The sequence below is a fragment of the Camellia sinensis genome, chromosome 1, assembly GCF_055761805.1.
Source record: "Camellia sinensis isolate YWXY chromosome 1, ASM5576180v1, whole genome shotgun sequence".
Classification (NCBI taxonomy): domain Eukaryota; kingdom Viridiplantae; phylum Streptophyta; class Magnoliopsida; order Ericales; family Theaceae; genus Camellia; species Camellia sinensis.
Window position 1 is genome coordinate 135,036,594 of NC_138961.1, and position 15,096 is coordinate 135,051,689.

Genomic DNA, 15,096 nt, shown 5'->3' on the forward strand with positions numbered 1-15,096 from the left:
TTAAATTACTAGTAAAAAAGGAAAGTAAAGCACCGAATGGCGAGGTAACAAAGTATCAGGATTGATACCAGTGAAACTCCCCTTGCGGTTAACGCGCCTTCCACATCTTTGTTCGGGTCAACCATGTCGTTGGACGCCTTCATAATACGGGAAAGCACACCTTTGAAACGTGAACCTTCGAGTTGACCTCAGGCCACGACTTCTGCGAGCAACGCTCGATACATGCGAAGAATGTCCCGCCCTGTATCCTTTTCATGCTTTGTGAACTCCACAAATTATTTCAATTATGCTGTGTAATTGTACATTTCTTCACTTGCGTAGACCGCATATTTAATTTCAATACCTGCGTAGACCACATGTTTTGATTGCGTAGACCGCATATTAATTGCATTACCTGCGTAGACCGCATGTTTTGATTGCGTAGACCGCATATTAATTTCATTACCTGCGTAGACCGCATGTTTTGATTGCGTAGACCGCATATTACTTTCATTACCTGCGTAGACCGCATGTTTAATTTCATTACCTGCGTAGACCGCATGTTCTGATTGCGTAGACCGCATGTTTAATTTCATTACCTGCGTAGACCGCATGTTCTGATTGCGTAGACCGCATGTTTAATTTCATTACCTGCGTAGACCGCATGTTTTGATTGCGTAGACCGCATATTACTTTCATTACCTGCGTAGACCGCATGTTTAATTTCATTACCTGCGTAGACCGCATGTTCTGATTGCGTAGACCGCATGTTTAATTTCATTACCTGCGTAGACCGCATGTTTTGATTGCGTAGACCGCATGTTTAATTTCATTACCTGCGTAGACCGCATGTTTTGATTGCGTAGACCGCATGTTTAATTTCATTACCTGCGTAGACCGCATGTTTTGATTGCGTAGACCGCATGTTTAATTTCATTACCTGCGTAGATCGCATGTTTTGATTGCGTAGACCGCATGTTTAATTTCATTACCTGCGTAGACCGCGTGTTTTGATTGCGTAGACCGCATGTTTAATTTCATTACCTGCGTAGACCGCATGTTTTGCTTGCGTAGACCGCATGATTTATCAATTTCATTACCTGCGTAGATTGCATGTTTTGTTTGCGTAGACCGCATGTTTAATCTCATTACCTGCGTAGACCGCATGTTTTGCTTGCGTAGACCGCATGATTTATCAATTTCATTACCTGCGTAGACCGCATGCTCATGCTCAATTTCGTCGCCCGCGTAGACCGCTTGCTCCACTTACCTAGTTGTATTTCCACAGCATTGTTATGCTCCCCACTTGCTTTGCGCTGTTACGCATTTCGAGTTCACTACTTTGCATGTTGCTAAGGATATTGTACCTGTTAAGTTTGTTTTCTTTTCAGGTACGATATTGTATGTACGGTTCATTTGAGGCTGGTGCAACCAGACGAGCCGCACAGGTATTGTATCCTCCGAGTGAGACGTATTGAGAATTGCATAATTCTCTTACATCCTTTCTGCATTGTAGTGTAGTTTGGTGTATGCTATGCTTAAAACCGTTGCATGTATGCTTCGTTACAGCTTTCTTTACTTGATCATGAGTTATGCCCGGCTCTGTGCATTGTCTTGCATTTTGCCCCTGCCTTCGGGCGCATATCTTGTTTGTCTTGCACGTTTGTCTGAGTCTTCGGCCTTGTCAAAAATGGGTCGTCTCTAGGCTTTGACATTCACTCCCGTCATTGTTATGACTTTCGAGTTCTGTCAAAGAGGGGCAACTGTAGACACCCTATTTTTGACCGTCCTCAAGACTTGGACGTCACCGTTTGAGCACTCGGTGATCATCCATGTTTGTGTTCGTTTGGAGTTCCCGGAGGTCCCGGCTCGCGCGCCCTACCTCAGAATCTCCGAACTTGACCGTTTAGTGTCCGGTTTTACACCGAACACTTGTGTTTTTCCTTGGGAGGGTAGGGAATGCCTTGTGAGACATCCCCACACACCACCGGCAGTGGCTGGAGGCCACCGGCTGGTCTTTTTCTTCCATCGGCACTTCTGTTTGCCGGTCGGCATATTTTATTGCCGGTCGGCATAGTTTGTTGCCGGTCGGCACTGTTTTTTGTCGAAATGACATTTTTGGGCAGCCGACCACTGTTCATCCACTTTATGGAGATATTTTGTGCCAGCTGTGATAGCTGGCACCAACTCTCCCCCCCTCCATACACGTGTATGGAGGGATTTCCCTCTAGCCAAGCTTGTTGTATAAGCTTTGCAAGAGGGAGTCCTATAAGAGAGGGGCCTTCCTCTTGGTTCTAGGTTAGACTCTTAGAAGCAAAAACCAGCCCTTAGAGATATAGATACATATTATCTCTATACCTCCCTCCCTCTCTCCCTTTGTGTGTGTTTCTTAGCTAAAAAGGTGTTTTTTACCTTACTTTTGCACCATTACACACACCATTACACCTTATTCCGAGATTGAGGGACTTGGGGGGTTGTTTCTTGAGTTTTTGGACTGGTTTTGATCAAAAGAAGAGGGCTAGACCATTTGTTCTTCAAGGGTTCTTCAAGGGTGAGCATCTTGTTTTTTATTCCCCAAACTTGCAATAGTTTTCTACCTATCTTGCTTGTTGTTTTAGCTCTTATGTATAACATGAAAAAGGCTTATATTTTCCTGCTCTAGCACTTTCATTAAGGTCACTTTGTGGTTTGAGTGCAAACCCACCCTTATAGGCCTTGTTTGGTCCATTTTGGTGCCTCTTTGATAAGGTTTTGTTCACTTCAGCATTTTGATCTTTTCATCACTAAAATCCAGTTCTTTTTTTGGTGTTTAAAAAGTTGGTTTGAAGTCTTGCATAGGGGAGGGACACCCCTCTCCCTTTATGTTTTTTTTTTCTTTGCATTTTGAGCTCAAAAGGGTGACATGCATGCTTGCTTGGTTTTTGCTCCATTTCAGAACTTTTTGGGTGTTTTTAGGTCATGTGGGATCTCTGTTTTTGGCCGGATTTGGGCCTCCTTGTATGCTTGTAATACTTGCTTTGTATTGCTCCATTTTGCTTAGAATTGTATCTCATGATTAGGCCATGATTCTTGTGTGTGTTTGCTTGGTTCCATGAAGCATTTAGCATTGTTTTTCCATGCTTAAAATCTGTTGGTTATCAACTTGGCCATGTTTGGCATGTTTGTTATGGTTGCTATGCATTTTGGCTTGTGAGCCCTCAAGTATATGAGTCATAAGTGCCTTAGTTGGTCTACTTTGATGAGTGGAGGTTGTTTGCCATGCTATTTCAGTCCAAAAATCACGCTTGTATGTGTGCATGCATGGCCTCTTTTATGTCTTGAAGGTGTCCCCTTTTTTGCCTATACATGGGCCTTAGTGCATGTGCATCTTGGGAGTCATCTTAGCTGCCATACTAGGAGGGTTTGGAGCCTTACTTTACATATTAAAATTCTGTTTTTGCTTGCCCCAATCATGCCATGGGTGGTCATGTTAGTGAGGGTGAAATGCCTTCCTTTTTGTGCCTTAGCCTTGGGACCATTAGTTTGCATGTTGGCATGAACATTGGTCCATCTATCGAACACTTTTGGCCACTGTTTTGAGGAGGGTGAGGGTCTGCCCCTTTGCCATTTTAAGCCATCTTTGCATGATTGCTTCATGATTGATGTGTGATTGCTTCATATGTTGTTGTAGCATGATGATTCTATTGCTCAAAGCGTCCGTGTTTGCATCACATTTGTGTCTTGTATGTCTAATATTGCATGCTTGCCATACTAGTTGCATGATTCTTGGCATACCTTGCACATTGATATCATGTTGCATTTTGAGCCATGTTTTGCATAACATGCATTGCATTACTTGGTTTGGGGTGTCAAACCAAGTGTGGGAGTTGGGGGGCGTTCATACCACAAGTGATGCAACGCGCCTTAACTTTCGGTCCCCGACGCCTTTGACTTCGCCATGATAAGGTTTCGGATTTCATTGTTTTCGTTGCATGCATCTTCATATTAAGTGGCGAATTCGATCCCTTGAGTCATCATGCACCATTGATGGCTCAAGGATCGAAGGTCATGCTTCTTTGAGTTCAAAGCATGATAAGAAGCACAACCATGCCCACATGTACCTGAAAATCCCATGCCATGCACTGTCTGTTCTCTGTTTGCTGTCAAATTGTCTTCTGTAGGAAGTTTCTGCCGACCGGCAGAATTTTGTGCCGACCGGCAATCTATGGAGTGCCGATGAATCTCTGGAGTGCCGATGGAAATTGTGGAGTGCCGGTGGAAATTCTGCCCGGCCGGTGGTGCCCTGCAGGATATAAGGAACCTGCTCCAGTACTTTGGCAATTTTCAGAAAGACAAGGCAGTACAAACAGAGGCAGCAGGAGTACAGTGCGGGTTTTCCGGGCGAGACGGATTCGAGCATGCATCGTTCGCACGTCCCGAGGCAGAGGCTGCGACTACCCTCTTTTCCTCCCTTGCTATCTTTTCTTTTAAATTAAATTCGAAATTTTGTAATAATTTTATTTATTTATTATTTTGGGACTGTAATATTCATTTGGACCCTCTGAGTGAGGGTAAACATGTAATAAGTGTGGGTGAGTGTGTGTATGTCTTCCAATCCCCATTTCTTTCTTCCCTTTTATTTACCTGCTTATGATGGTAGATTAGGGCATTTTTTGAAATTAGCATACCTTATGCTATGCATGCGTGCATTCATGCATTTGTATTACACGCATTAGGCTCGGTACATCATGCTAACTGCATTCGTACTTCAAATTCCAAATTGAATACGTGAATCAATTGGTTGCATCTCATATGCCATATTTAGGTTAACCGAGCCTACTCTAATTACATTTTCGCATGCGATGCATTAGTCATTTTAACATGAACTAGGACATGCATGTTTGCTAACTAGTTTACTGTTTTGGCACGGAGTACAATGTAAGTAGTTATGCTTTAGCATCCAGCATGCGTGTGGGTGTTGCCATGATAGTATGTCTACCATGCGGCTAAGTGCTTACATGAGATAAACTGCTTGAATGCCTGTGGGTGGAGGTCAAATTGCTTAAATTGGGATAATGCATTAAAACTACAATTTTTTTAAGCCCACTAGGTAGTGGCAAAATCATCTTTTCCAAAAGCCCACTTGAGGGTGGCAAAACCTGCATTTTAGCCTGCTTACGAGTAGCAAACCATTTTCAAAACAAACATGAAATGCTTTGTTCCAATTTGGGCGGTTTGGCCTATACTTGTTTGCTGCGCGCTTAACATAGTAATTCTAGGCTAACAATTGGTTTAAGAACACATAAAGTTTTCAAAATCGGATATCACGGTTAGTAGAGGCCGGTCTTCGGACCGGGCGAAAGGGGGTGCTCATAGCTGACCTTCCCCGATCGTACCCAAGCTCCCGAGCTGAGACAAACTCCGGTGATGACGGACATGTGGCCTTCGGCACCGAGTCAGGGTTTCCTAAATTTCCCCATTTTAAAATATTTAGGTGGCGACTCTGTATCTGGCAAAGCAATCCATGTTTGGCACTACTTTTTCAAAAATCTGTTTCTCAAAACGATTTGCCAGATTTGGACTCTTTGGTTCAGATTAAGAACCGTGACACAAATTGAGTCCGAACTGTAGCATGAGGCCCTCGGGCGCGTCTACACTATGCACTTAAATATTACATTTATCTTACAAATATGAAATATTTACACTAAACTCAATGAAAATGCTGTTTGGTTTTTTGTTTTGTGTTATGTTATTTTTAGTGATTTGTTTTTCATATTTTAATTATTATTTTTTAATTTTTAGATGCACCTAATGTCACGGCCCCAAACCGCCCCTAGTAGTTTGGTGCCGTAATGGCTAGTAATCCGAGATTACCGAAGGCCAACTTACAAAATTCACACACAATCAGTGTACAATTATATGGGGCTAACAAGTACGGAAGCGATTTATACAAAAAGATTAGTCCATAAGAGCTGTGCATAAGTCAAATAAGATAGCAATCATCTGCAGATGGGTTACAACTCAGATACAAACGAAACAAAGTACAAATTACATCTTTCATATTAATAAAAGGGCTTCACAAGCCGACATGAACAAAACACATGAAATACAGCTAGGAGCAAACTTTTCAGAATTGCCGACATCCTCACTGCCGACATAACATGTATACAAAACACGCATCTTGATCAAAAAGCTTCTCAAGCCGACGTATGCAACATGCAAGTATTACAAATCGAGAAGCATAATTTTCAAGACTGCCGACGTAATTACAGGTTAGGCCGACATAATCAAAATTCAAAATAAGCTCCAGAATCACATCTAGGCGTCACCACCTTCTTGCTCGTCACCTACATATATATAGAGAGGGTGAGCTTGGATACTCAGTGAATGGTATAAATAATAAAGGGGTTTGCATGAATAATAGCCGAAGTCCTTTCAAAACAATACAAGACAAAACTTTATATATAACAAGGAATGGACCTCGTCCATCTAACAGATCTTCAAAGCTTCAGGGAACACTTACTAGCATCACATATTACAAATAATAACATTCTGGCAAACGTATCCACGCGGTAAACCGTCCGTGGCAAAACACGACGAAGCAAGAGAGGCATCTCAAACGAGGGTGCTACAAAAGTTTAGAGTCCTCTAGCACAAGGGACTTTCAAGGCAAGATGTGCTGCGAAAGTTTAGAGTCCTCCAGTACGAGGGACCTATGTTACAAAGGCCGTAGCCCTCTAACACTAGAGTACAAATCAAGGGTGCTGCGAAAGTTTAGAGTCCTCCAACACAAGGGACTTTCAAGGCAAGATGTGCTGCGAAAGTTTAGAGTCCTCCAGCACGAGGGACTTTCCGAGAAGGTCATCGAGACAAGCTCATACTTGATATACAAAACAGGGACAATTATTCATGCTTAACAAACACTTTCAAAACAGAGCAAAGCAAAGTCTTTATCAAAACGTATAACATAGCTTTATTAAAAATACCACTCACTCAGTTCTTCAAACGTCGGGGTCAAGGCAAGTCCAAGTCCTACAACACATGGCAAAGTCTATTGAATGCACTACTCGAAACAAGTCTAGCTTACATGCAAATGACCTCGGCATTCTTCAAAAACTAAGTCAATCAAATTGAAACACAGTTTCTTATCTTTGGAAAAACACGCTGGGCAACTACCAGGTCTAGGCCGAGGTCTCACACCTCCTTGCCGAGGTGTAGCCTCGATGGCCACTTTCAAAAGCGAAGTCGGGAAAAATCTGGGTTTCCCTCTTGATAAACATGAAGAACATAAGCATGAAGAACTTGAAGAACACGAACATGAGGAAGATGAATGCAAAGATCAAAACTTGCTATTACAAAAGCTGAGATTTCATGCTATAATTTCAAAAACATGGACCTGGGTACCCACACTCAAGGATCTTATCAAAACAAACACAAAAGTATGAGCCTTAATGCAAACTTTCGGATCAAACGAGGCTTTTCTTCAAAAACACATGAAAACCGTTTTCTCTTTCTAAAACCAACTTTAAATCGATGAATGGCATGTAGAACAGGTTTGATCGTGCAATGCAGCTAGTTGATGAATAAGAACAAGAATAGGTTAAGATTCTAACCTCAAATCTCGAATCTAACGGCTCAAGCTCGAACGATCAAGCTTGGAAGTTCACACTCTCTAGCTCAAACTTCCCCTTCTTCTTCCTAGAGCTTCTCTCTCTAAAAGGCAAGATTGATGTTAAAATTCACCTACTACACACCTACCACTACCACCTACTACACACTCACCTACTTCACCTACTCTCCACCTACTCCTCACCTACTTCATACCTACTACACACTCACCTATTCTCTTCCCACATCCTCTCTTCTATATATAGGAATCATTGTAATATATCAATACATCAATCAATAATACATCAATTTTAACTTGGTATCAGAGCAAGGTTAGCTCTTGGTGATCTTCACCTTCTGGCGGGCGGCAACCTTGCCTTCACCGCCCGCCGGACCCCAACCATGCTTATTGAAACCTCCATCAACTCCATTACCTTCTGGTCCATCATCTCTAACCGCAATCAATCTTGACAAGTCACCATGGGTCGCATGCACAGTCGCGGTAAGGGTATCTCCGCTTCGGCACTGCCTTACAAGAGAACTCCTCCCAGTTGGCTCAAGATCTCCTCTCCAGATGTTGAAGAGAACATCTGCAAATTCGCGAAGAAAGGTATGACTCCGTCACAGATCGGAGTTATTCTTCGTGATTCTCACGGTCTTGCTCAGGTCAAGAGCGTTACCGGAAGCAAGATCTTGCGTATCCTCAAAGCTCACGGGCTTGCTCCGGAAATTCCTGAGGATCTGTACCACTTGATCAAGAAGGCTGTTGCAATCAGGAAGCATTTGGAGACGAACAGGAAGGACAAAGATTCCAAGTTTAGGCTGATCCTTGTCGAGAGCAGGATTCACCGACTTGCTCGATACTACAAGAAAACGAAGAAGCTCCCTCCTGTCTGGAAATATGAGGCAACCACTGCCAACACACAAGCTTCATGTGCTACAGGCTCTGCTTCAGATTAGCATACACAGCTCTCTCAAAATAAAAAAACAACACAGTTCTCTCTCTCTCTCTCTCTCTCTCTCTCTCTACTCAAGGACATCCACCAGGGTGACCACTTTCCAACCCCTTATCCACCACCTTTTGCACATACCCATACCCTTTTTTATTTTTTAAACCAATCTCCACCAAACAAGCCAGACAGACTACTTATCACCAAACCACTTGCAGCACATGTATGGCCATTATAATATTACAATATGCTAGCAAAATCAACCCACATGAACCACTTACAACTCCTCTTCGGTTTTGCAGCATACATCACTTGGTCCTATTGATATATATATATATATATATAAATACATATATAAAAGATGGCCACAACTATCCAACACAGGAACACACTATCTCACCCAACTGGCTCTGAATCATCATGCTGACCATACACCATCCTCTAAAATAATAATTCTCCACACACTCACAATTTGACCCATTCTTTTTATTATTATTATTTTTTTATATTTTTTTTCTCTTTCATCCCACCGTTTCAGAACCCATTAACAGTCTGTTCCCCACTCCCACATTTATTATTTTTATTCATCATTATATATTCATCATCCTCATGCTCAATTAAAAAAAAAAAAAAACCAAACATTTTACCAATTTGCACAACACCCATATTTTATTCATCTCCGGGATCAACCCCGATCACAATTTTACACAAAAAAAAAAAAAAAAACAAAACAAACAAACATCATCCACAGGCGGGATTTTTCTTCTCTACTCTGCCGCCGGTCTCTTCTTCTTGCCTCCGTCCTGGGCGGCCCTTGACGGTGCTGCCTCCGTGTTTCCTAATCCACCGAGCATGTTCACTCCTCCCTGCTCCTCCACTGCAGCATATGGTGGACCTCCAAATCGGAACATCACGGTGGCCTTCCGCTTCAGCTCCTTGTTTTCTGCCTTTAGCACACTTATCTCTGCTCGCGCATCCTTATACATGCGTTGGAGCAGAGCCAGTTGGGCGTTTAGCTGCTGCACCTCATTTGTTCTACTTTGCAGCCGGTGCGACAAGTTTGTGACCGCCGTCATGGTCTCCACACATGACTTCAAAGTATACTGATTGGCCTCAATATCAGTTTGCACCGCCATTTTTTGCTCCACAGACCGCATCGGAAAGTTCAACGGAGCAAAATCAGAGGTGTTTGGTTGAGGTTCACGGGCCACCGCACCAGTTATCTCTCTTGTTGACTCGTTGAGGTCTGGAAAGAGAGTAAGCAGACTACGGGACGAAGAGGCCATTTTCTGGGCAACCGAGTGTTACAGAGTGTTTCAAGATTTGCAGCTCTTAGAGACAATCTCTCAGAAAACGAATATCTCTCTCAGAAAATGAAGAGTTTTTTCAAAAGTTTTTTTCACAAAGTTTTTTTGTCTTCGCTTCTGTCTGAAGCACAGCCTCCGCCTCAGTTTATAAAGACCCTGACGAAGAGGCAGACACGCGCATCATGCGCCGCTCGGCGCTCGACGACAACATGGGCGCACCTTTTGATGGCCCGTCTTTTGATGGCACGCCTTTTTATGGCACGCCTTTTTATGGATTGGGCACGCCTTTTGATGGCATGCCTTTTTTGACAGATTGGGCACACCTTTTGAGGGTGCGACTTTTTAGGGGTCCGACAAGACTCTGTAAACTGTCCCGACATTGATTCCGGTTAGCTCCTTCATGGGTCCGACAAGACTCTGTAAACTGTCCCGACATTGATTCCGGTTAGCTCCTTCATGGGTCCGACAAGACTCTGTAAACTGTCCCGACATTGATTCCGGTTAGTTTCTACAAGGGTCCAGCAAGACTCTGTAAACTGTCACAACAACTGTCACAACATTGTCTGCTACAACGGTCCGACATGACCCCATAAACTATCTTCTACATTGGTCTGACACCGCCATCCAGTGTCCTCTACACCGTTATGACACCACCATACAGTGTCCTCTACAACGTTATGACACCCCCATACAGTATCTTCTACAACGTTATGACACCACCATACAGTGTCCTCTACAACGTTATGACACCACCATCCAGTGTCTTCACCACCAATGGTCTGACACGACCATACAGTGTCTCCTATCCTCTTTTATTTTTATGTATTTTTCTTGTTTTGTTACTCTCTCCAAACTCAAGTTGGTTAGTTCCTATCCCCCTTGAGTTTGCGGGGGGCTGTTAAAATTCACCTACTACACACCTACCACTACCACCTACTACACACTCACCTATTCTCTTCCCACATCCTCTCTTCTATATATAGGAATCATTGTAATATATCAATACATCAATCAATAATACATCAATTTTAACAATTGATACAAAAAGGTATGCTCCTCACGACAATCACTGACTTAATCCCTCTGTCGGGACACGTGGCATCGGCTGATAGGCTCTACTCGAAAAGGTGACTGACTTGACAAGACAAGACCAAGACAAAGTGTACTCAACAAGCTAAACAACAAGAGTACTCCGGCAAGTGATGACCTCAGCTAAGGGCAAAGCTTCGGCAAGCAGGGTAACAATGACATCGGCTTTGAAGGACAACACTTGACTACGCTGTGTCACACCTTGACCTAGATGTGCCACACTTCGGTCTAGGTCATACCATTCCAGGAACAAAATCACTCATGTAAGGATCAAGGATCTAGAACGCCTAGATATTACCATCCCGGCCCAGATGATGCACATCTCGGCCTTGGTGACGCGAACCTCGGCCCAGATAGTGACATCTCAGCCAATATGCCAGGGTGAAGGTGGAGGTCAACCGAAGGGGTTCCAAGATAGTTCTAAGTGATAAAGGTCTCGAAGGTGTCTAGGCTTAAGATGACCTCGGCAACACATCAGTCAAGAACAAAGCATGCAAGCAATCATTCAAGCAAAACAAGACAAGATTTGCAAATGCACATAATAATACAAGATCATCCATAAATGTATGCAAGTATGACTAAGTCAAAATGAGGGTTGTTACACCTAATCTAGGTGTGTACTTAAAAGATAAAATATTTGTGATATATTCTAAGAAAAAAAATTAATAAATACAAAAATATACTAAATTTTTAGATGTATAAAAAAAAAAAAAAAATTTATCAACCGTTCTTCAATCTTGATAAAGAGAGCAATTAAAATGTTGTTTAGACACAACTCAATGAAAATGCTGTTTGGTTTTTTATTTTGTGCTATGTTATTATTTTAATTATTATTTTTCATATTTTAATTTTTTTTTTTTAGATGCACCTAATCTAGATGTGTACTTAAAAGGTAAAATATTTGTGATAGATTCTAAGAAAAAAAATTTAATAAATACAAAAATATACTAAATTTTTAGATGTATATAAAAGGTTAAAAATAAAATAAAATTATCAACCATTCTTTAATCTTGATAAAGAGTGCAATTAAAAACTCCAAACTCCAAACTCCAACACCAATAACACAATGACAGCAATAACAGAGGTACTTAAGTAATAAAAAGGCTCAAAGTGGGCAAACTATAAACTATTCAATTCAGTTCTTGTACAGCAAACATTATCGTATGGAGTTTGTGGACCAATTGCAGCTCAAAGTCCAAGCGACACCTCAAAAAAGTTTGTTGAAGTTTCAAGATTCAATTAAAGTTTAAGGCGCAAGGACCCAACAGCAAAAGCTACTTCTTCGTAACAAGAGAAAGAGAAAAACATTTTTTTTCTAAGGTTTTGTCGTTTGAGAGTTAATAGGAACACCAAAAGACAATGGGATTATTATATAACAACTTGAAAGGTCTTAGAAGACCTAGTCGATCCATTCTCTAGCAAAATAAAGCAAAAAAAAAATGCATTAGAAATCAAAGAAATCTATTCGGGTCCGACTGGTCGCGGGTTTACCCGCGATTTCTAGAATCGTGCGATTCTGCAATTCTTATGATTCGGTGATCGTTTCAACGATACATGTGTGATTCATTGCCATTTACGATTCTCTCTGCCAGTTCGTATCGATTTGTATGTGTATCGAACCGAATCATACGATTCTAACAATAGAGCTTTTGTCAGCCTTTTGTTTTGCCATCTTCGAGGTGTGGATGCTATTGCAGCTATTTAGCTTACTTGTTCTTCATTTTATAGAACTTGTGCCTCTTCAATGAGGGAGAGATACAGATAGATCCTTGAATCAAACATTCCTGTTAGCATTAGTGAATATTGGGCAAAATTTTAGTTCTTTTTCTATTTTGATATAGATGAAAGTAATTTTTGGGTTGATCCGGAAAGAATTTTCAAATTTATAATCCACGACTCGAGGGATCTGATTTTTCTGATGAATTTGTCTTAGCCACTGTGCATGTTATTATGTTTACTTCTGCTTTCAATATACAAAAAGAAAAAAAAGAAAAACCCGTATTTTAATTTTTTCCTTTCCTAAGAATCACTATTCTTGGCCTAGCTCTCGAGCCGTGACAGTTTTTTTTTTTTTTTGAAAAAAAAAAGTGCTAGGCTATTGAGTTGTATGCTTTGCTTTCATGGCTTGCTTGGCCATCTTTTGTGTACCCCTCGGGGGTGCATCGAGACTCATTTTAAACTCTACTTTTTGGTATATCTAATTTGCTTACCTACCAACAAAAAAAAATTATTCTTGGGAGTATGGCTATTCTTTCCTGAGTGAATGAAATAAAATTTCTCATAGTTGTAGAGCATTATTGTGGTTTTTTTCGTGAAGGAACTAACATTTTGATTCAAATGGATATAATGGTGAATTGGTGATTAATTCATAATGGTTTTAATTAGCTGCGTTGACGATTCTGATGCTTTGGTATGTTGGTCAATATCTGAATCTATTATAATATTTAGGGTCTAATTTTGATAATGGTTCTGCTCTCCAGCTGTGCTATGTTATAGCAGTTGTCTCTTCATGCTCTTATGCCTAAAGAAAGTGGGCTAGGTTTAGTTGACAGGCAATTTTAGCGCTAGCTGTAAATGAATAGCTAACCCCAAAAGTTTGAAATATCTTGTTAAGTGTGGAGTTTTTATGTGAAAGAATGAAACAAGAACTAGAATTTAACATGAATGCAATCAAATCAATAATGTGAAAACTGTGAATTTCTCCCTGGGCATTCTTTAATCCTCAGATGGTTCTTACATGGCACGGAACTAAACTCATTTACCTTTGAAAGTTGTTTTAATGGTCAATGTGATGAGAACTCTAAACTATGTGCTGCACATTCTTTACATCGTGATTTTGTCCTATTGACTGCATTATTAGAATGTTCTTTGATTTGTTTGTGTATGCATTTCATGCACATAGGTCTCAAGAACAATGTGCCACCAACTTTGTTTCCCTTAACAATTTTCTATAATGAATGAACTTAAAACATGAGGAAAATTGAGAATATAAATTGGCTAAAAATGTGATGCCTGAATTCCCGCCCAAAAGTATCTATTCGGATTTGTGTCTTTTATCGGCATAACCTTGTTTAGTGATTAATATAGAAACTTGTTACTGGACAAGCCACTGCTGCATTTGTTCTTGTAATCTCTTGTTACATGTGTTGATTTAGAGTTTTTTATTTTATTTTATTTTATTTATCTCCCCTGCATTTATTTGTTACTTTTATATTTCATCTGATCTAAATAACTTAGTGTTCATCTTTTGTATAAAAAGTGAAAAAAATATTGTCCTTCTAGGCAGCGCCACCTGACCCTCCCAAACCAACCGGGCTCTATGAAAAGCTCATTGCCCTTCACTTCAAGAAAAGTCTCAAGGAATATTTTGATGGGAACTCGGACAACATGATTGTGGTGTTCAAGGACCTTGGTTCACAAGTTTCATATCTCCTTTGAGTAGCTGTGTCCTCCTCTATTCATCTATCCAATTTTCTACTACTTCCCCGTCTATCAATTCTTTGTCTACAAAGGAGAGCGTGTCATCCACAAAGTTCAGACATATGCCTTGTACTACTGGTGTTTCCACTACTTCAAATGTATCATGGAGACATTCTTTGTTCACTGCTTCAGCCATGCAACCTCACCACTCTTTAATGTTTTCCAGAATTGCCCTTATTACTGGACTTTTGGTGCTTATATTACGTATTATGTGAATAATCCATTTTATACACCTGTTAGTGACCTCCAAATTGAGATTGGATTTGGTTTTGGATTACTTTGTCAATTGTCAAACTTGTACTGCCACATCTTGCTCAGGAATCTTTGGAGTCCTGATGGGAACAGAAGGTGTATCATATCCCACGTGGGTTTTTGTTCAATATTGTCACGTGCGCGAATTACGTGACAGAGATTTATCAGCGTCTGGGCTTCAATATTGCTACTTCTGTTATGACTAACTGGGCACTCGTACATTTATTTTCTGCATTTTAAAATTTGGGCTCCTTGATTATGAATTGCTTTACCTCTTGGTTTGGTGGAGTTGTTTGATCAGTTCTAGGTAGATAGAATTCACCTAGTGAAAGTATGCTTTCAGTGCAAACCTTCCTTCCCACTTTCCTCATTTTCATGGACAAAACCCTCCAAGTGGATCAGATGCATAGCTAGATAAACCAAATCAAACCAAGCTTTAAGTCCCGTCAAAT

General features: G+C 40.9%; 2 pseudogenes across 2 annotated transcripts in view; both read left to right on the plus strand.

Annotated features, from left to right (window-relative positions):
• Positions 1 to 14,835, plus strand: part of LOC114317670 (KIN17-like protein pseudogene) — a 32,045-nt pseudogene extending 17,210 nt beyond the window's left edge. The window contains exon 2 of the transcript XR_014339054.1: positions 14,711 to 14,835. The product of XR_014339054.1 is annotated as a KIN17-like protein pseudogene (transcript). The remainder of the gene's footprint in view (positions 1 to 14,710) is intronic.
• On the plus strand, positions 8,020 to 8,541 carry LOC145797505 (small ribosomal subunit protein uS15 pseudogene; annotated as a pseudogene). Its single transcript, XR_014339049.1, has one exon. The product of XR_014339049.1 is annotated as a small ribosomal subunit protein uS15 pseudogene (transcript).
• Positions 14,836 to 15,096: the final 261 nt, after the last annotated feature.